Source organism: Leptopilina boulardi, unplaced genomic scaffold, assembly GCF_019393585.1.
Source record: "Leptopilina boulardi isolate dan_hultmark-lab unplaced genomic scaffold, ZJU_Lbou_2.1 LbouV2_310, whole genome shotgun sequence".
NCBI classification, from domain to species: domain Eukaryota; kingdom Metazoa; phylum Arthropoda; class Insecta; order Hymenoptera; family Figitidae; genus Leptopilina; species Leptopilina boulardi.
Window position 1 is genome coordinate 4,564,598 of NW_026137875.1, and position 22,083 is coordinate 4,586,680.

A 22,083-nucleotide genomic window follows, 5' to 3' on the forward strand; every position below is an offset into this window, starting at 1 on the left:
TTTTATATTGTGCAAAAATTTATAATCTGTTCTGGGAAGACAAATTTTTCAAAAAATTTTTCAAGAATGAAAATCGGCAGCGCATGAATAATTTATAAATTAAATTAGTTAGAATTTTCATTACAAAGAATTTTATTAGATAAAACATTCATTTAGATAAATTTTAATTCTTCTAAATATTTTTTGAAAGAATTTTTTATTAAATAAATGTTTATTAAATCGGATTTTTTAGGTTATTCAATTATTATTTAGCAGAATTTTAGTTTAAATAATTTCTCTTTACCTAACTGTTTATTAAAAAAAGTCTAATTTAACATAATTTTAATTTAGCAGAATTATTATTTAACATAACTTCAAGTGAGTTTGTATTTTAAAGCTAGAATTTTTAATACCCCAAAACTTTACATATTTCAAAGAATTATTTTTTGACAAAATCGGTATTTGTGATAGAATTCTATTTCATTTAACCGAAATTGCAAATGTCCGAACAAAAAACCAATAGAAATATTTCGCGCGAATTTTAAAATTAACCAATCAGAAATTATAAATAAAATTGTGATTGGTCAAATTTAAAATTCGCGCGAAATCTTTCTATCGATTGTTTGTTCGGACGTTTGCAATTTCGGTCAAATGAAATTTCAGAATTCAATAAAATACCGATTAGTCAAAAAATAATTCTTTGAAATAAAGATTTTGGGAATTAGAAATTTTTGTATTTAAAAAATCGAGTCATACTTAAAATTAATGTTAAATAAGAGTTCATCTAAATTAAAATTGTGTTAAATTATAATTCTTTTTAATAAACAGTTGGGTAAAGAGAAATTATTTAAAATAAAATTCTGTTAAATAATAATTCATTCAATGACCTACAAATTCCGTATAATAATTATTCGTTAATTAAGAAAATGCTTTCAAATGATATTTGGAAAAATGAAATCAATTAAATAGTTTGTAAATGAAAAAAGATTTAAAATAAATATAAAGAAGAGGAAATTTATACTTATAAATGATAAAATCTGTAAATTTAAAATAGAGAAAACTAAAATAAATATTTAAATCATCTAAAAATGAGATAAAATAAATAAATATTAGAAATTCAGAAATAATTATAAACAATTAAATTCAGAAGTATAAATAATAAAATTAATGACTTTGAATACATTTATATTTATTATGTATAAAGAATTGAAAATGATAATAAATTAATAATGATAAATTATAAAGAAATTTATATGATCTGATTTTAATCAATGATCAAAGAAAGCGAGGCGTCGAATGTGCAAGAAAATTATATATGAATAGATTAAAAAGAAGCGTCAACTCATTGTGTGTGACCAATAATGACAGACTTTCTCTTATCAGAGAAATCATGATTAGAATATATTATATTGAAGAGGCTTGTCTTCTCAATCGTAATTAGATTCGCGACGGTTCGACATATCGCGTACATAATGGTAATTGACGAAGAATCGATTAATTATAAGGAAACTAATCACTTTGATGCGATTTTCTAATTAAAAAAAAATTGACATAGAAGAAAATAACATGCTGTCATGTGATATTCTATATCAAATAAGAGCAATTTTTTAAGTCATTTCTTTTATAAATATATATATTTTTTTAAAATAAAATATCATAAACGATCAACGATTAAAAAATAAATTGTTTTAAAACAGAAAATTATAAAATATTTGAGCAAAAAAATTGTTTTCTATAATTTAAAAGAATATTAAAGGGAATATTGTATCCTAATATATATACAATTTGAAAGTTTTTTTTAAATTTTGCATATTTTACCCAATAAACGAAGAAACCATAAATTTTGGGACTTTTTTATGGTTTTCACCAAAAAATCAAATTTTTGGGTATTGTCACTATGATTTTCGTAATCAGCGCATCAAAATACATAAAAAGTACGTAGTATACAAAGAAAAAGCCAAAAATATTTTTAAAAAATTCAAAATTCAAAAATTTTTGAAAAATTCCGAAAATATTGTAAAAATTGTTTGCCCATTATCGGGCTGGGCTTAAAAAGTTTCATAAAAAGAAGTAGTTTTTTTGAAAAAATTATAAAAAAAATCGATCAGTACGTCAAATAAGAAAAATGACTTTTTATCATTAAAACTCAAAAATTTGATAGTAATATCGTTTTAAAAAAAATTTCTATTTTTTTTGTTGAAAAGTACGTTTAAAAACATACATTTTGAAAAAAAGACTTTTAAAATTGATGCATTTTTAAGGAAGTTATGAGCATTCAAAAATTAAATGTCATGAAAATTCTCCAATTTTCAAAATTTCATAACTCGAAAATGGCTTGCTAAAAAAATTCGGAAAACTTCATGGAAGCTAGTCTCAATTAGAACTAAAAGAAAAAAAATTTTTTAAAAATCGGAGATGCAATTGCAGATGGACTTACACTTTGGCGTGGAATACAGCATATATATATCTTCCTATATTACAAAAAGATATCGCCGCCACCGCCGTCGCTGTTTCAAGAATTCTTGACCTATAGGAGGGGGGAAGTCCCCCCTCCTAGGTCAATTTTGAGGTTATGTTCGTTTCAAGGCTCTGAATATAGCCGCAAGTCCCCCCTCCCTCCTCTCATTTCCCCTCCTCCGCCAAAATGGCCTAAATTTTAAGGTTATGTTTGTTTCAAGACTCTGAATATAGCCGCAAGTCCCCCCTCCCTCCTCTCATTTCCCCTCCTCCTCCAAAATGGCCTAAATTTTAAGGTTATGTTTGTTTCAAGACTCTGAATATAGCCGCAAGTCCCCCCTCCCTCCTCTCATTTCCCCTCCTCCTCCAAAATGGCCTAAATTTTAAGGTTATGTTCGTTTCAAGACTCTGAATATAGCCGCAAGTAATAATATCAACATATTATTAAATATATAAATATCAATTAATAATGTGACAGTTCTCGAGATTATATAGCAGACGATAATTTGTGAATACAAAATTTTCCACGAATGGCGCAAATGTAGTTAGATTGGTGAAAAACTGAGAAACGTATATACCGAAAATAAGGTTTTCATTTCCCCACTCGCCACTTAGGCCTGAGCAGAATAGAAACGTAACCGGAATCGTCATCGTAAACGCAACCGAAAGAATAAGTTATAGAAAAGGACAATATATCTATCCTGCTCTAAGTCATTCTCCGGTTGCGTTTGCGATTACTATTCAGGCCTTTTGTCATAATTCTCGTCAACTACCGCACCCTGCTCAAGTAAAAATTTAGTGACTTTATTGTTAATATTAAAAGTTACTATAAAGTTACTAAATTTACTTTTCTAGTGACTTTTTTCATATTAAAAGTTACTATAAAGTTACTAAATTTTCACTATAGAGCAGGGTGCGGTACTTGATGAGAATTATGACAAATGGCGAGTGGGGGCAATTAAGGCCAGGTCCAAGTGAGGCAGCGCCATCTACATTAAAACTATAATTTTGGAAAAATTTTATAGCCTTTTCTTAAAAACCAGAAGGTAAAATGCGTTTTTCTTTATGGATAATTGATTATTAGCGAGAAATACACCAGCTAAAACTTTTTTTGGGTTAAAATGATGAAAAAAATTTCATGTCGATAAATTAAATATGAGCAGTTTTTTCACAAAAACTGTAACACTACTTTCTCGGAATTAACAATCAAGAATACAATTTCCATTTGGAAAATTAATAAACATTAAACAATACACCAGCTAAGATTCACCAATCACGAAAATAGCAACAAAAAATTTTATTACATATTTAACATATGGACACTGTTTTACTAATTGTGACAGCCCTTTGGTAGATTATGTATTTCAGGTGGTTAGCAACAGCGCCAATCTCCTCCTTTCGGCAAAACTGCGAAACGTCTGGTGACATATATAACCTGCCAAACGGCTGTCATAATGAGTAAAATATTTTATGTTAAAAAACTTTTTTTTTGTTATTTTCGTGATTGGTAAATCTTAGCTGGTGTATTTTTTAGCGTTTATTAATTTTCCAAATGGAAATTGCATTTTTGATTGTAATTTCTGAGAAAGTACTGTTACAGTTTTTGAGAAAAAAGTGCTCATATTTAATTTATTGACATGAAATTTTTTTTCATTATTTTAACTCAAAAAAAGTTTTAGCTGGTGCATTTCTTGCCAATAATCAATTATCCATAAAGGAAAAAGCATTTTATCATCTTGTTTTCAAGAAAAGGCTGTTGGAAATTTTCAAAAATTTTAGTTTCAATGTAGATGGCGCTGCCTCACTTGGACCTGGCCTATGTTTTGTCTCCTTAGGTTGTGTCCACAATAGACCAAAAACATAAACGTGAACGAAACGTATCTATTTAAAATATATTGTAACGTTACGTTTACGTTCTGCTTTTGGTCTATTCTGGATATGCCCTTATACTATTTCGTGCTTGTAAATTACAAGAACGTGCGCACACGATGGCAGGAGTATATAAACAGGGGATGAACAATATGGCGATCAGTGATTCAATTTGAGGCACATCGGAACATCATGAACGGTACTGCCAACTTAAATAATGGCGCTAAATTTCAAAACTTACGAAATTAATTATTATTTGAATATAATAATAATTAATATTTTTTACTTAAAAATTACTAAATAATCGCACTGGTAAAGAAAATCTTTATAAAATATTAGATAAAATAATTGTATTTTAAAATCGCTCTGTAAATAAAACCAACGTAATATTATCCTAAATACCTTAATATCACAGTAATATTATATAAAAGATTCGTAATATTAATTTATAACAATACTGTATAATATTACAATGTAATATTTATGTAATATTACAATGTAATACGGAGAGACATATTTTGCTTTAAGAAAAAAATCACGCTAATGGGAATCGAACTACGAACCTAACGTACATGATTCGGAGGTCTTAAGGTCTTAACCAACAATCCAATCTGATTTAGCTTAATATTTTTTGCCTCGAAGCGGACATTTTAATATTACCGTAATATTACGAAACTTTTATGTAATATTGCTAAGATATTATTATACTACGTGCTACTTGGGTAGATATCAAAGATTACAACAAGGAAAAGTAGATAAAAAAGTAAAAACACGTATGTAAAAAAATTCCAGTTTGAACTTTCTAATAAAAAGTTAATAAAAATCATTCTCATGTTGAATTATAAATATAATATGTATATATATATATATATATATACATATGTGTGTATGTATATGAGGATCAATTTTCTTCAAAAAATAAGATCTTTATCTGACGGAAAATATTTATTTTGCTATTGCTTTTGTGAATAATTGCGTAGGTAGGTATAATATACAGAGAAAACATCTTATTAGAAAACAATGGATCTATCTAAAGATCGAAATTCAGATCTAATCAATTTATCGTATGTGTGTATAGGTTATATTATATACCTATGAAGAGTTATAATTTCATCATATTCAGAGGCAGGGATGTATTTCGAACTTTCTCTTTGGAGGATGGAGTTACCCAGCGAATTAAATTTGTTTTTATTGAAAAGGAGGCGAAACCTATATGTATGTATAGAAAGTTTACCATGGGTCCTCTCATGAGGGTATCAAATGTAACATGTCTAACCGATCTCTCTACACATAAAGTTAGAGACGATACTTGAATCATTCCTCTGGGATTGTTAATTTAATATTCGTTTAGAATTAGCCGTTTGGTTAATTTACGGTTAAATAAATAATAGAGACTCAAATATAGATAACATCAATTTTACTTTGATTAATCTCTTTGATTAAAAATGAAAATGCTTTCTAAATTTGAATTAGTGAAAAGTCGTTCACTAATATTCAAATTAGTATAATAAATTTTTACTAAGTTTTAGTACAATATTCCTTTTTGATTTAGTAATTTTTTTTTATTAAAATTCTGTAGTTTTGTAGAGTCTGGTAAAATTTAAATGAATAGCTGAAAAAAATAGGTTATGTTGATTGTGTATCAGATTTCGTGTGCCACTGATTTATGTTATTAAGATATTCTCGTCTAATTTAATTTATCCAAAAATTGGAAACTGTTGTCTTTTTTAGTAAGGAAAAAAATTTAACAATGTGTCTCTCAATGTTGCCTTTTTTATTGTTAAAATACATGAAATGATATGATTTATTTGTTCCCATTTATTTATTTTTAATTATTTAATTTTCATATATTCTTAAATTTCATTTTTATAATGTTTTAATTTATTTATTATTATTTGTTTACATTATTCAATTTAATTACTTGTTGCTGTTTTTATTATTAAAAATATGTATAATAATTTTATATGTATTCGACATTTTTTATACTTCCCGCGCAAATTGGACGGGCTTCAGATTGAGGATGGAGTTACATGTTGATGTAAATGCAGAATGCAAAACCGAAAATAATTAGAGTAAAAAGGACAGGGATATATCACTATCCAACCTAAAACAGTGGTCGCCATATTGTTCATTCCCTGTTGTATACTACTATCATTGTGTGCGCATGTTCGTGTGATTCGCAAGTTAAGGCCTGAGCAGAATAAAAACGTAACCGGAAGAATAAGTTAGAGAAGGGCAAACAATCTATATATTCTTCTCTAACTCATTCTTCCGGTTGCGTTTGCGATTACGATTCCGGTTACGTTTCTATTCTATTCTACTCAGGGTTGGACACAGTTTTGGTTTTTTGTTTATAAATATTTTGTTTAGATAAATTCAGTCAATTGTGGTATATAGGTGGAAAGATCTACAAAAGAGGAACACTTTTGCTGTGGACCGTAAATTGATTGGTCCAAAATTAAAAAAGTTATAAACATTTTTAAAAAAAAATCTAGTCAGGGTTGGACTTTTCAGTCAGGGTCGGACACTTTTTGAAAATCGAAACGCATTATTGGTAAAAACGTAAAATAACATTTACAATTTTTTTTATTCTTATTTTTTCATGTTTATCTTTACTTATTGTTTACAAATTGTAAAGCTTCATGGGTTTAAAAAAGGAATGAACTCAAATTACAAAAAAAAACGCTTTATTGTTCCAAATAACTCAATGAAATGATGAACAAAATTTATACAATTTAAGTATTATTTTTCTAATATCTTTGGCACAATTTTGCACTGAAATATCAATAAAATAAAATTTATTTGTATATTTATTTATAAATTGTGTCAAATTCATAATTAATATGGGTGTCCAACCCTAACTGTATAAAGTGTCCAACCCTAACTAGAAGCATCATTTTCCAATTTGTGCTAACCATAACCAGACATGTATCGCGATTCGATTTTTCACTTTTTTTCTTCTTAAATTATGTACCCCACAATACGTTCAATAAGCTTACCTTGCCGAATTCTTGCTTTTTTTACACATTTTTTAGGTTTATTCACAAGGCAAACAAAACTTTTTTTGTCTCTTCGATTGCACCGAAGTCACAGGAGACGCTACTTTTGATTCTCCAAAAATGAAATGCCACAAAAAGTTAGGTTACACTACTAGAAGATTCGTCACGTACGCACACAGGTGGCGCTAGTGTTCTTATTAAAAAAAGCCAAGTGTCCAACCCTGACACTATTCCCCTACATATTTAATGTTACTATTGAAGTGTAATTTTTAGGTTACTAAGATATAAAAAAAATTAACTTTATAAAAAGCGATTATTTAAACAAATATGAGAAATTAAAACTAATACCGTAATTTTCTATTACGGCGCGTTTGTATCAGTTTCGGTGTATCAATTTCGGTGACCAAAATTACGTGTATTTTGAAGATAAAAAAAGATTGAAATAATTTTTTAGTCATTTGGCAACAGTTATATTAAATATAATAGTAATAATAGTTATTTTTTATGAACGCGCCGTAATTGGTGCACTCGCCGTGATTGGTTCACTTACCCTATTCAAATTAAGAATTTTTTTCTAATTGTAGTTCATATTAAGAGTTTATATAATTGTAAATTTTCTCTATGTAATTATATTCAATCGAAAAATGAGAAACATAACCTATTTTGCCTCTAATAAAGTACCTTTTCTCGTATCTTTTTTCATTAAGCTTTATTATTTTATATTTATTTTATTTGTAATTATTTACTATGTTTACAAATTTTATGTGTTTAATAATATTTTAGGTAATTTTATTTATAATTTTTTTTTCCGGTATATATATATATAACATGTGTATATTTTTGTGAAGGTGTTATTATATATATGAGTGCGATTAATATGAAACTGTCAGTGAAAGTGTGTAAATTGTAGGAAGTTGCTTCACGTTTTGAGGACAGTAGATTACAAACTATAGATGCAACAAATTTAGAAGAAAGCTGCAAAAGTTTATTAATCTTTTTTTTTTCCTCAAAAGCACTTCATATTTACACTTCAATCTCTCTTTTCACTATCTGTGTATATTTATACCACTTGTCACACATTTCGCCAGACTTATGATAAAAATTAAAAAAAAAAATTTTTTTTCCTTTTATTTGTGCCAAATTTGATTTTATTAATTTTAATTAAATTAAATGATATAATTAATTAATGACAATTAATATTCAATTAAAATTAATTAAATGAAATACTTTCTAAATTTGAATTATTAAGAATTCGATCACTAATTTATATTAATTATAATTAATTATTATATACTATTATAAATAGTTAATTATATATTAATTATAAATATTTACTAAGTTTCAGTTATTTTTCATTAAAACTTGAGTAAAAAAAATATTACTAAACAAAATATTAATATTTTATTAAAAATCAGTGAAAATCTTCTACTAATTTTAATTAATGAACGAATTCTCACTAATGCAAATTTAGAAAATAAGTCACAAACGAAAGAAAAAGATTTATTTAAACATTATTGTCCTCATTTAAATATATATTTTTTTAAAATTATTATCCTTATCATTTAACAGACAATAAATTAATTTTGGTATTTCAGTTATTTTAAATGACGCGTATGTGAAATGAATTCCTCTTAATTAATCTGATAATAGTCAATAAAATAAAGACTATAATATAAAATATATTTTAAAATGTAAACAAAATATTCTGAAATACAGTTAAATAAATTCTGTGCCATTTTTTTTTTTTTTTTATTATGATATCAATTGATTGAAATTATTTTGTTAACTTTCCCCCCACCTCTCTTTCTTTGAAATAAATATATAGTCCACCGATAAATAATGATACTTTTTAGCAAAATTTTTCTTGGCTATTCGATAAATTCTTTTCATCTATTAAATATAGAAAGAATGTTAAAAGTCTTCTTTTATACTGAAAGAGAGAGAATGTATTGAACAAGTTCTTGAAGTGGATAATTATATTGATATGGAAGAATGAGGTAAGCAATTATTTTACTTAAATGGTTTAAATATTTGCTGCTAAACGGTGCTTAGCTTGCTTCAAGTTATTAGCATCTTAATCTCTATAATATTGCGGTCTACGAGCTCCCGTCCGTCTATTCTCCATTAGGAGAGTAAAGTGGGTTATGTTTCTTTTGTCTCCTCCTATATAGTCACCCACTTCTACACCTCTGCGTGATTCTAGCTCTCCCATAACGTGTAACGCATCATGCGTGTTTAGAATAAAGAGAAAAAGAGGAGAGAGAAGTTTTACTAAAAAAAGAAAAAAGTCCACAATTTCAAACAATAATGAGTCTTATTTTTATATATATATATATATATATATATATGGGCGATTCCACGTGAAATTTACCTATGACCTTTTAAATAGAGAATTTTTTTGTTTGTTTTTTGCAGAAAAAAATGTTATACGCATTTTTTAAAAAATTTCTTTTTATAAGTTCCCAAATTTTCGAATTATGAATTTTTAAAAATCTCGGGTTTTCCGAGTAACAGAAATTTAGAATTTTTATATAAAAAGTAACAATTTTTATAAAAAAAACTAATTTTTATATAAAAATAACAATTTTTATATAACACAATTATAATTTTTGTATACAATAATTTTTATTTATTTAATCACAATGTATGGGCCTACAAGAAAAGGAAAAATGTGCTTCAGTGCAGGGGGTCATTTACGTAACTTTTTCCGGATTCCACATTCCAGATCCCACATTTCACATTCCGTATTTCAGATCCCACATTTCACATTCCGTATTCCTGATTCCACTTCACATTCCGGATCCCACTTTTAACATTCCGGATTCCATATTCCGGATACCACTTTCAAAATTCCGTATTTCAAATTTCACACTCCGGATTCTACTTTCAAAATTCCGGATTCCACTTTTCACATTTCGGATTCCACATTCCGTATTCTACTTTTCAAATTCCAGATTCCACTTTTCACATTCCGTATTTCGAATTCCATATTCCGATTTAAACATTCCGGATTTCACTTTTTACATTTCGTATTCCACATTCCAGATCTCACATTGCGGATTCCATTTTCCACATTCCGTATTCCACTTTCAGAATGTGGGATGTGGAATCCGGAATGTGGAATCTAAAATACGGAATTTTAAAAGTGGGTGGTGGAATTCGAAATACGTAATGTGAAAAGTGTAATCCGGAATGTGGAATCCGGTATACGGAATGTGAAAAGTGGAATACGGAATGTGGAATCTTTAATATGGGATTTTTAAAGTGGGATTCAGAATGTGGAATGCGGAATACGGAATGTGAAATACGGAATTCAAAAATGAAATCCAGAATGTGGAATCTGGAATAAGGAATTTGAAAGTGGGATCCGGAATGTGGAATACGGAATATGGGATCCGAAATACGGAATTTTGGAAGTGGAATCCGGAATCTGAAATACGGAATTTTAAAAGTGGGATCTGGAATGTGGGATTCGGAAAAAGTTACGTAATTGACCCTTAGAAGCACTTAGTATTTTAAAAAATTGTTAAAATGTATAACAGAATAACCAAATTATGTAGGACAGTAATAAAATTAAACAAAATTAATTTTCGCAAGTAGCTTGTAAATTTGTTCAATGTTACACTACAGAAGTCCAAGTCCAATTTTTATAAAAAAAAAAAAAACATAATAATTTTCATAGAAAAACTAATAATTTTTATAGAAAAAATAACAATTTTTATAAAAGAAAATTTTTTTACATTTTAATTTTTTGATTTTTGTATAGAAAGAAATAATTTTAAAATCAAAAACTCAATTTTTTGTAGAATTGCATGACAAATAAATAAAAGGAAATTTTTCCCATTAATATAGGGTAATTACACTAATTACGGCGCGATTCGAGTCAAAACACCTTTGAAATAGAAAATTCAACATTTCTATTGTCTAAAATTAATTTAAGATTTATTAAAATAAAAGCTTATGTTATTTAGATATTAAAAAATTGTTTTAATTTTATAAAAATCGATTATTTAAATAAATATGAGAAATTAAAACTAATACCGTAATTTTCTATTACGGCGCGTTCGTATTTACCAAAATTACGTGTATTTTGAAGATACTTTGCCCACCGTAATTGGAGCCAATGGAAATCTTAAAAATGTTTCAATTGCGGCGCGAAAAAAAATTTGATCTCAAATAATTAAATTAATAAATTGAATATTTGTTTAAAGATATATAAATTGGATTATTTTTGTACTCAGGTCATTGTTTTCTCAAGTGGAGTTATAATACATAAATATATACCTAAATTGGATCATAATAATAGGGAAAGAAATATATATATATTGTATATAATAAAAAAAAACTTTCACTTTAATAGATTTTCATATTACGAAAGAATACTTTCGCTAGCCGATCTAATATGTTTCCATGAAAATTGGACAGGTGGATCGAAAACATTATATATCCTGTCTAACCGTAAATTTAATAGCGCTAATCTTTGCGGTTCGAATAAAAAAAAAAAAAAAAGAAAAAAAAGAAAAATTAATCTATACCTAACTATTGGATTTCTTGTTCAATGATATATCGTCATTATCTTGCGTAAGGGTATAATTTTCGACGAAATAAAAAATCCAAAATAGCTTTATATTATTGATTATTGGTCTGCTAAATCTCAACATTGTATTCGATTAAAATTTTTACAATTAAAAAAAAATTAATTTTATTATTTTTATTATTTATTAATTCAATTTATTGCTTACTCATTATTTATTAATTTATTGCTAATATCCATTCTCTAAATTTGGAATTAGTTTACCTAATTAATTGCCAATTAGTAATTTATTAATTCAAATTAGTAAAAATTTATACTAATTTTTAGTAAAATATTACTATTTGATTTAGTAATGTTTATTTTTCAAAATAAATTTTTAGTAAAAAATAACTAAAAATTAGTAAAACTTTTCTCTAATTTTTTAGAAAAATATTACTATTCAATTTAGTAATTTTTTTTTTACTACAATAAGTGGAAATGACTTAAAATTAGTTGTATTTTTCACTAATTTTTATAGTAAAAAAAATTACTAAAAAAAAAATAGTAGCAATTTTCACTAATTTAAATTAGTGAACGAATTCTCACTAATTGGAATTTAGAGAGCGTGAATTTATAATAACAAATTTTTTTATTGTAACTATAAGAAAATTTGATTTTTTTAAAATTTATTTCTCTATCACGCTACAAAATTGTTTTAAAAAATTATTTAACAAATAGGTAAATTTATTAAAAGTCACTTACCAGTTTGAAAATAATAATTCCCGGATTTAATCAGTCTTCCGTCATATTCCAATCGGCCACTATAATGTCGACAGAATTTTTTTTCTTTTTTTTTTTTTTAATTCACTGAAAATTTACAATGAAGTCACACTTTTAACAAAACAAAAAAAAATTGATATCCTATAATAAATCCACTATTATTCATCCAAATAGAAAACCCAGTAAAATTTTTGAAGCACTTCTATTTTTGCTCTAGATCCCAATTAGAAAACAACACTAATTCTTGCATGGTTTACACTTTCTTTTTATTAGAAGAAAAAAACAAATTTTTCAAACATAATATTTAAAAATCACTCGTCAATATTATATATATATATCAATAGACACTTAATTCATTCAGATGAAAAAAAAAAAAAAATTAAAATAGTCTAAACAGAACGATTAATTTCTCCAATGTTGCTTCATTTTTCCATACGGAAGAGGATGTGACCGGTTAAGATGTTTGGACATTGATATCAATCAGACGATTCATGATCCCGTGTATTTGGACTGATGCACACACAACAGGTGGTTGGTATGTTTCTCTCTGTATATATATATATCTCAATTTCCACTTAAAGTCTCGTTTCTCAAAAAACACGCGACGTGTCCTTACGTGATTTATAATAATTCAAAATTTAAATTAATATTTATTAATTTAATGTTTAGTTAATATATAATATTTAATTAAATAGTGAAATTAGTTTAATGTTCCAAATCAGTAGGAAACTGGAATGCAATAGAAATTAAGGTTTGCTTTGAAAATTTTTATTTCTAAAGTTGTTGTTTGTTGTGAATTGTTTTATCCGAATGTTATTTCAAAATTGAAAAAAAACGAAAAAGATTGTTGAAGAACTTGTAAAAAATTAACTTGATTTATTTCCTAATAAAATGATAGAAGAAGTCCTGCTCTGATTTCTTTTCTTTGATAAAGAAATGTTTTTTTACGGTTGGCTTAGATAAGGCTTTTAATAGAAGTATTTTTTTAGATCAAATTTTTCTACACACGAAATTGATATCCTTTTCTTTAATTCCTTTTATTCTCCTTTTTATAAGAAAAAGTTGGCTCTTTTGTCAACTGAAAGCAAGAAAGGAAGGGTCAAGGATGATCCGTTTCTAAAAGCAGAAATCCCTTTTTAAAAGAATCACTTTCCAAGAGAACTAGATCCTTTTCTAGAGAAGTTAATCCTGTTTCATAGATCATCTGCCAATAAAAGTTCCACTCACACACGCACAACTTGTTTTACAGCAATTGTTCTAATTTTTGTTTCAAAATTGCTGAATTGTTTCTTATTTTTTGTATTAACAAAAACTGTTCCTTACTTCTTGAATTATAGAGAATTAGTCTTTTTGTAAAAAGAAAATTTCTTGTATTAATCAAAACTGTTGCTAATTTCTAGTATTAAAAAGAACTGTTCTTTATTTTTCGGTATTCCTTATTTCCTGTATTAACAAAAACTGTTCCTTATTTCCGAAATTACAGAGAATTGTTTCTTTTGTAAAAGAGTTGTATTCCAAAGAAGACAAAATTGCAAGACGAGATGGTTTTTTTTTTTGGTAGGAGTTGTCCCGCCACTGTGAGCTGAATTAACGATTCGGAGACGTCTTCTAAAAATGAAGAGTTCCCCTATGACATGAGATGAAGTTCCCTCGTTGCCGAAAGTTTCCTCTTCAATGGGAAAAGTTATGCTGAAGGTTCTGATATGAATCCAATATAGATATTAGGAGTCCTTTTGATAGAAGTCTACTCGATAGGAGTCCTCTTGATAGAAGTCTATTCGATAGGAGTTCTCTTGATAGAAGTCTACTTGGTAGAACTCTACTTGATAGAAGTCACCTTGATAGTAGTCACTTTGATAGAAATCTACTTGTTCGAAGTCACTTTTGATAGAAGTCCACTTAGTGGATGTTCTTCCTGACGATTAATCGAAGTTGTGAGAGATTAAAGGGAGCCTTTGATCGGTTGGCCAATATTGGGGGGGTCCAATAATGGGGTTGCAGTAAGTGGGCGATATAAAATAAGTTTTGGGTGGAACGTCCTGTGCGACGAGGTGAGGATTTTGAACTGCGGAGGACCCTCGAGTAAAACCGCGCCACGCTGCATTCGAGCGGACAAGACACACGTCGGAGTACGATGTGCTTCCTATATCTGATAGAGGTAAGAAGAGGGGGTTCTTAGTAGTGGAGTGTATACAGAGAGTTTGGTCTGAGTGAAGAGAGAATGAGAAAAAAGAAGGGAGATAGCCTGTCCAAGTAGTTCCATTACACCAGTACGGTCTCGACGACGAAGTGGGTCGGAGAACATTGGCGAGCTGGCGGGGCCGACGGCCTTATGCCTGGATTTCTTTATTTCATTTTCTTTTTTTTTTTTTTTTGTTTTCTTATCTCTTTCTTTCTCTTTCTTTCTAGTCCTGCAATACACTTGATTCTGTGTAGTTACACACTTGCCAGGGACCCATCCTTGATCCCTCGGAACCAGGGAATCAAGTTCGATCCTCTGGAGAACGATATCTTGACTAATCCGCATCAAGAGACTCGTTTCACCGGAGCTTAGTGTCTTGTTGCACATATTTATTTATTTTATTCTGAGATCTATATTTCGAACTTTGGAAAATGGATCAGTTAAATGATTGGGATTATAATTTTTCCTTTTAATTGAACGTTGCATGTCGTGTTTGGCTTCTTTCTTCACCTGACAGATTCAGGATGTTTTTCATTAAATTATATATGAAAAAGAAGGAATGCAATATTTTGTGTTTTTTACATTTTCATTTTGAATGTAAAAATTGAATTTTTATAAAGAAAGGAATGTTAATGAACAAATTGAATTTGAAAGTCTATGGTTAATATGTTAATTCTCTTTTGGATGATGTACTTGAATGCAGAATTAAAGAATAATTCTCGAGCTACTAGTAAATTTCATCTGTTAATATATTTGGCACTAAATTTTTGTAATTTTAATAATATATAAAATAAAGATGAATAAATAAGGATCTTATATCAAACGATGAGTTTGTTATTGGTATTGTGGTACCGCTTATAATCATATTGTTAGTACAAGTATAGTGGTCTCTTACGATTATTCAACTGCTACCACTCGTGTATTTATATTTTGGAGAACTTGTTTTATAGTACCAATAATAGTATTGCTTGTATGGTATTATTACTTTTGAATTTGTTACTAAAGAAAATTTCGTTATTGGTACCAATTATTACTTTTGATTTTGAATCTGTTACTAAAGAAAATTCCGATATTGGTATCACTGGTTAATTTGAAAATTTACAATAATTCCGTTATTGGTTAAAAACACAGAAATTTTGTTTACCAATTATATAACCTACTTATATTCATATCCTTAGTACAAATAGTGGTACCAGTTATATTTATAAGCCACTTGTATTTTCCTTTTCTGTAATTAATTTATTATACCAATTATAGTGTGATACAGCAAATACGTTTAATTGCAGATCTGTTAATTTTCAAAATTTCGTTATTAGTTCCAATTATGGTAAGCTAATTCTGTTATATTGTGTAAGGTAAATTTAATAATTAATAAAAATACAGTATGTTATCATAATTGTTGGAAATGAAAAATTTTGCTACCGGTACCATTTATTATATTTAAAAATGTATAAACCATACAGTAACACTATTGTTGGTATTATTATTAATAGATATAATATTTTGTAAACTGTTCGTTTACAATAATGCACGACTTACTATGATCAAATTTCCAATTTGCCTAAATCGACTTGGGCAAAACCCGAAATTCCTAAAAAATTCTCTAAAATGATTAGGATGAATTTTGGAAATATCCTAAGATTTTAGGAATTATTCGAATTTCCTAGTGATTCTTAGGCATATTTCGAATTGTCTTCGGATTCATTTTTTATTCATTCGCGAATTATTATTATTATTATTATTATTATTATTATTATTATTATTATTATTATTATTATTATTGGTATCATTTTTATTTATATTCTCAGTATAAAGGTACCAAGTATTTATATTACTTTCGCTTCTAAATCTGATACGGAACATTGTTTTGTTACTGATTTTATGAGACTGAAGTACACAACGTTTTCAAAAACGAAAAATTAAAATAGAATTATTTTTTCATATCAATTTATCTCTAATTTTGATTTGCACAAACTTTCAAGAAATTAATACTTTTATAAAAACCAGTTACCCCCGAATAACTTTAATTTTAACCCAAATTAATAGATATTGTCTAATTATTTTTTCGTTTTCGTTTATAAAAACGTTGCGGACTTCAGCATCATTTGATTTTGTGGTACTAATTGATTTGGTTTTAGTGGTATCACTAAATATAGTATAGTGGTATCACTTGTATTAGGTACTTTATTATTGTGTATTATAGTACCAATTATAATGTCACATTGATCTATTGTAAACACAAGTGGTACCATAATTGGTACCACTGCCTATATAAGCAAAATAACAACCAAATAAACGGTGGTACCTTACATTTTTTGGTAATTTTGGTATAAGTATATTTTTCCACCTAAATCTGGTTTCTTATTTTTTTATCGACACCAATTACCATTTCTATTTGTATTCTATAAAATTTATTTTTGCTTGCATATATTTTATTATAAATTTGATATCATTTAAATATTATCATATTAGAGTCAACTAGTACTTTAATATTACGTAACACCATAAATATATTTAATATTCTTTAATATCATTATGATACTAATTTTGGAATATTTTTTTAAAATGAAAAAATTTAATGGAACAGAAACCAATTCTGTTAATTTAAAAACTACAAACAAAAATTAGAATGCTAACAATAATTATTGTGCTAATTACTCAGAGAATAATATAAAGCTATTACTTTAAAATTAGTATATACAGAGCCGACGAAAAATTAAATTGACGGAATGAAAGGATGAGGTTGAGAGAAAGAGGAAATTTTCTTATTTATATATATATATATTTATAAATATAGACGCGAGGATTGCTTTTCTCTGATTGAGTTTGAATTCTAATTAATTGTTTACCTTGGGAAGAAAATTAGTTTGACCTGATATATAAGAAGTTCATTAGGAATTTTCAAAGCGAGGCGTAAAATATCGTTCTCGTTACATCCGTGAAATAGAGCGAGGGCTTCAAAAACTGGTGAGAGTAGCGTCCCACTGCCAACAAAACGGTTCTTCGTGGTTCATGGATATTTCTCTCCTCTTGTGTATGACACGTACTTCTCGTATTTACATTGTGTCTACCGAAAGGCGTGCAAAATCGACATTGATTCTTCTAAAATTGGGTATTCCTTCATATATATTATATATTTGCCGCAGCATATTGCTCCTCTTAAAGAAAAGCTTTATTTAGGACAAGTTAAAACGGATTTGTACGCACATTTCAAATCAAGTTATATGAGAGGAGCACTAAAAATATAGTGCACAAACTATGAATAAATTATTCTATATATAACAAAATACAAACAACATCATAAATTAAATTAATTTTAAATAAAAAATAACAAAAACTTTTCTTTTCGTTTTAGTGTAAATTAAAATTTTAAGCAATGAAAACTGCTTTCAAATTATAAATGTGATTTATGATTTGTAGAGTGTTTCTATATGGTTTGACGAACAGATGTGATATAAATTTTTGAGAGGGGGAGGAAGAAAATATTTTTTATTCCGTGAATTACTTGCTCCTTTCCATATCATCTCGTTTAAATCAATGCATCGTTTATTTATAGAGCATCGAGAGCGTTACAAATAAATTATTGATTATTGCAAACATGTGGGTTGCAATTACACACATCACATCTGCTTCGATGGCCTCGGGCAATTTGATAGATTAAGAAGCCATGGTAGGAGGAATGTCTAGTCGAATGATAATCAAAACTCACATTGATTGATATCAATTTCTAATTAACGCCCAGAGCAAAGAAAGAACGCCATGCTCCATACCGTAACTAAATTATAGGTTAAATTTAACATAGCGGCTTTTCTTTCTACACTTAAAAAATATCTACAGTCAATCGAGGTAATTACAACGACAAAAACGTTATTTTTTTTTATTCAACACGTTATTAAAATGGGGCGCATGATTATACCACAAAAATTGTTAGTTAAAATTTTTATTTTTAAGAATTTTATTATAAATTATTTTTTAGACGAATATTTTTATTTTTCGAATTAACATTTTGACAGAATTTCTTTTTAAACAAATTTTTACTTAACAGAATTCTTATGTATTGAATTTTTATTTGTCCGAAATTCCAAATAAGCGAACAAACAATCGACAGAAAGATTTTGGCGCGATGTTTAAAATTCACCAATGAAAAGTTATTAAGAAAATCGTGATTGGTGGATTTTAAAAATCGCGCCGAAATCTTTCTGTCGATTGTTTGTTCGGCTATTTGCAATTTCGGACAAATGAAAATTTGCGGCGTTTTAAGAATTCTACCAAATAAAAATTCGATGCCTAAAAATTCTGTTAATTAAAAAATTCTTTTAAAAAGAAATTCTGACAAATGTTGATTCAAAAAAATGAAAATTTGTTTACAAAATAGTTATATCTAATAAAATTGTTGAAAATGAAATTTCTAACTAATGATTTTTATGGGATAATCATGTGCCCCATTAAAAATTCAGAATTTAAAAACAATACACAGAAAAAAACTGAGTTCAAAATGAGTCGGTGGACCGACTCATTTTGAACTGCAACAAAAATGAACCTCGAGAAACTCATTTTGAACCTCAGGCAAAAAGCATTAAAATGAGCTAGATCCGATTCATTTTGAGTTCAAGTTAAAATGACAATTATAGTCAATTAAGAAGCACTTTATCATAAAACCATTAATAAAAATCATTGTTTTCAATGAACAAACAGATTACACTTGAAAAAACTTTGTTTCTTAAATCCGATTCATTGAATTTATAGAAAACAAAATAAATTATTTTTAGGTTAGAAACTTCTGAATTGACAGAAATAAATACCAACCATGCAACACGAAACATGAAATTTAACGGCGCCACTGTCTAAAAACCAAAGATAATGGCGCCAAATTTAAACTTGAAACTATAACCAAAAATAAAGTATTATTCATTATAATAATGTAATGATTGTTATAACATATATTAATAATATATATTTATAATTATATAATGTATTATAATACATATAATATATTATAATTATATAATTGTAAAATATTATTACCATATAAGATTAATATTATTAATATTAAATAAATATTAATATAATTAATGTAATATATATATATAAATTTTTATTTAAACTTATTTTAATAAATTTATCCCATACCATTTTTTTAATTGTAACTCTTGTATATTTTACAATTATTAAATATTATCTATTATTATATTTATATTATACTATTTTAAAATATAATACATATAATAGTTTGTAAATGAATATTATAAATATAATATATAATAATAATAATTTATATTATACATTAACTATAATTATTCAAATTTATTGTTAAATTAAAGTAAAAAATATTTCTACTATTTCAATTTGAATATTGCGCCAGTGTGGCGCTGCATACATAAGTTGCAGTTGTTGCCAACATAATAATCTTAAAACCTTGAATTTCAATAGAAACTAACATAACCTGACATTTGATCCGGGTCCGGTTCATTTGATACCGAATTCAGAATGAACTGCAACAAAAATGAACTCAGTTTTTTTCTGTATATTTGCTGTGGATTCCAATTTATTCCATTTTAACCCTAGACAATACAACACAGCTGGCTCATACGTAGAAGTACAACTGGGGTAGAAAATTACCCCAAAATTGTTTTATTTGTCAGAATGTTGATATTTAACGCAAAATAAATTTATTATAAATCATTTTTGTCGTTTTTTTATAAGGAAGAAGATAGCGTTTTTTGTTTTTTAATACAATCAAAAATATGGGCAAAAAATTAAAAAAACCAAAAAACACTAAATTTCCAAAAAATGACATTCTTTTTTTAAAAAAATAGAGTAAATTTTAAACAAATTAATTTTTTTTTAAAGAATTCCTGTGGATTTGTATAGCTAAATAGATGTAATTCAAGGTCTAATAAGCGTTATTTCAAATTTTTAAAAAATCATAATTATTGGAACACTTGAAGTTTAAGTAATATTTTTAACAAAATCAAAAAAGTTTACGATTGTAGAGAATGTTTTCAGTTTTGAAATTATATATGTTAAGACCTCCTTTCTCATTCAGATTCATATTATATTTAATTTTTCCTCCTCTAATTTCTGATTTGAAAATAATATAAAATTATTAATTTATAAAATTATTCAATGATAATTAAATTTATATAAACTATAAAAATGTCAAATTGACGTCGACAATATAATTAAAATAAATATCTTGTTAAATCAACGAAATGGATTCGCGCATTAAATTCCTTTTTAAGGCCTGTTAAATATTCTTGGAAGAAATTGTTAATTACGGAAATAGACAAATTACTATGAAAAAATTAAGTAGGCATTATAAAAGGTGAAAATTGCACGTGATTCAAGTTGTTTGTTTTCTCTCTCTTTCTCTCTCATATATATAGGATGTAGTAGTCGCAAATGAACTGCGCGACTCGACAGCACTTATGTCAATTAATTAGAAACATCTCTCGATGTACATATATATATATAGCTATATGAACTAAGCACAGACTAATTGCACATGCGTGCGAGGTAAAATACACGATGTTGTACCAGATATACTATAGCGAGAGGGTAATATGTGTTTTCTTTCTTGGCATTATAGTCGTTCTATTCAGACTGGAAACTCATAAACGCGCCTGATGAAACTGAGATTTTTACGCAGTGTAAGAAAACGGGTTATTGGATCGCACACACACACACACACACAAATTTGTGTAAATGTATACATTGTTCTTTAGATTTTAATTGTTTTCATCTTGCGGAATCACGCGGACTTCCGATTTATGAATGGTTTCCGCAAAATGAAATATATGAAAGTGTTTTCCATGTTTAAGTTCGATTACCTTATTATAATTGTAATTTTTTTCAAAACTGGAAAAATTATTTTTGTTGGAAAAAAAACAGTTACAAAAAAACTATTACGATTATTTTCCTAATGTAGAAAAATTATTTTTTATTAAAAAATAAGCTATTATAACAATTACAATTTTTTTCCAAAGATGGAATGGTTTCTTAAAGAAACAAAATTTTATTGCAAAAAATTGTTTTAGAAACAGATAAGAGAAAAATACTTTTTCAAACGTTTTTTTTCTACCTATTTGAAAAAATAAGATTTTTAACCTTTAAATAGCTACACTGTAAAAAATTTAGGGAGTTAACAGCATTAAGAGTTGGGAATTCGATTTTTCGAGTTAAAAATCAACTCGAAAAAGGAGTTAACCAATTGTGGAAGGGAGTTCAGTATCAACTCCCTTTTGAGTTATTTTATAATGGAGGATCATATTCTTCAACTCGTGTAAGGAGTTAAAGTTGAACTC

General features: G+C 27.2%; 1 protein-coding gene across 2 annotated transcripts in view; it reads right to left on the reverse strand.

The window, feature by feature from the left end:
• LOC127283628 (serine proteinase stubble-like) overlaps positions 1-14,689 on the reverse strand; it is a 112,872-nt gene extending 98,183 nt beyond the window's left edge. For both annotated transcript variants that reach the window (XM_051308620.1, XM_051308619.1), the window contains exon 1: positions 12,580-14,689. The gene's annotated coding sequence lies outside the window, so the exon portion shown is untranslated. The remainder of the gene's footprint in view (positions 1-12,579) is intronic.
• Positions 14,690-22,083: the final 7,394 nt, after the last annotated feature.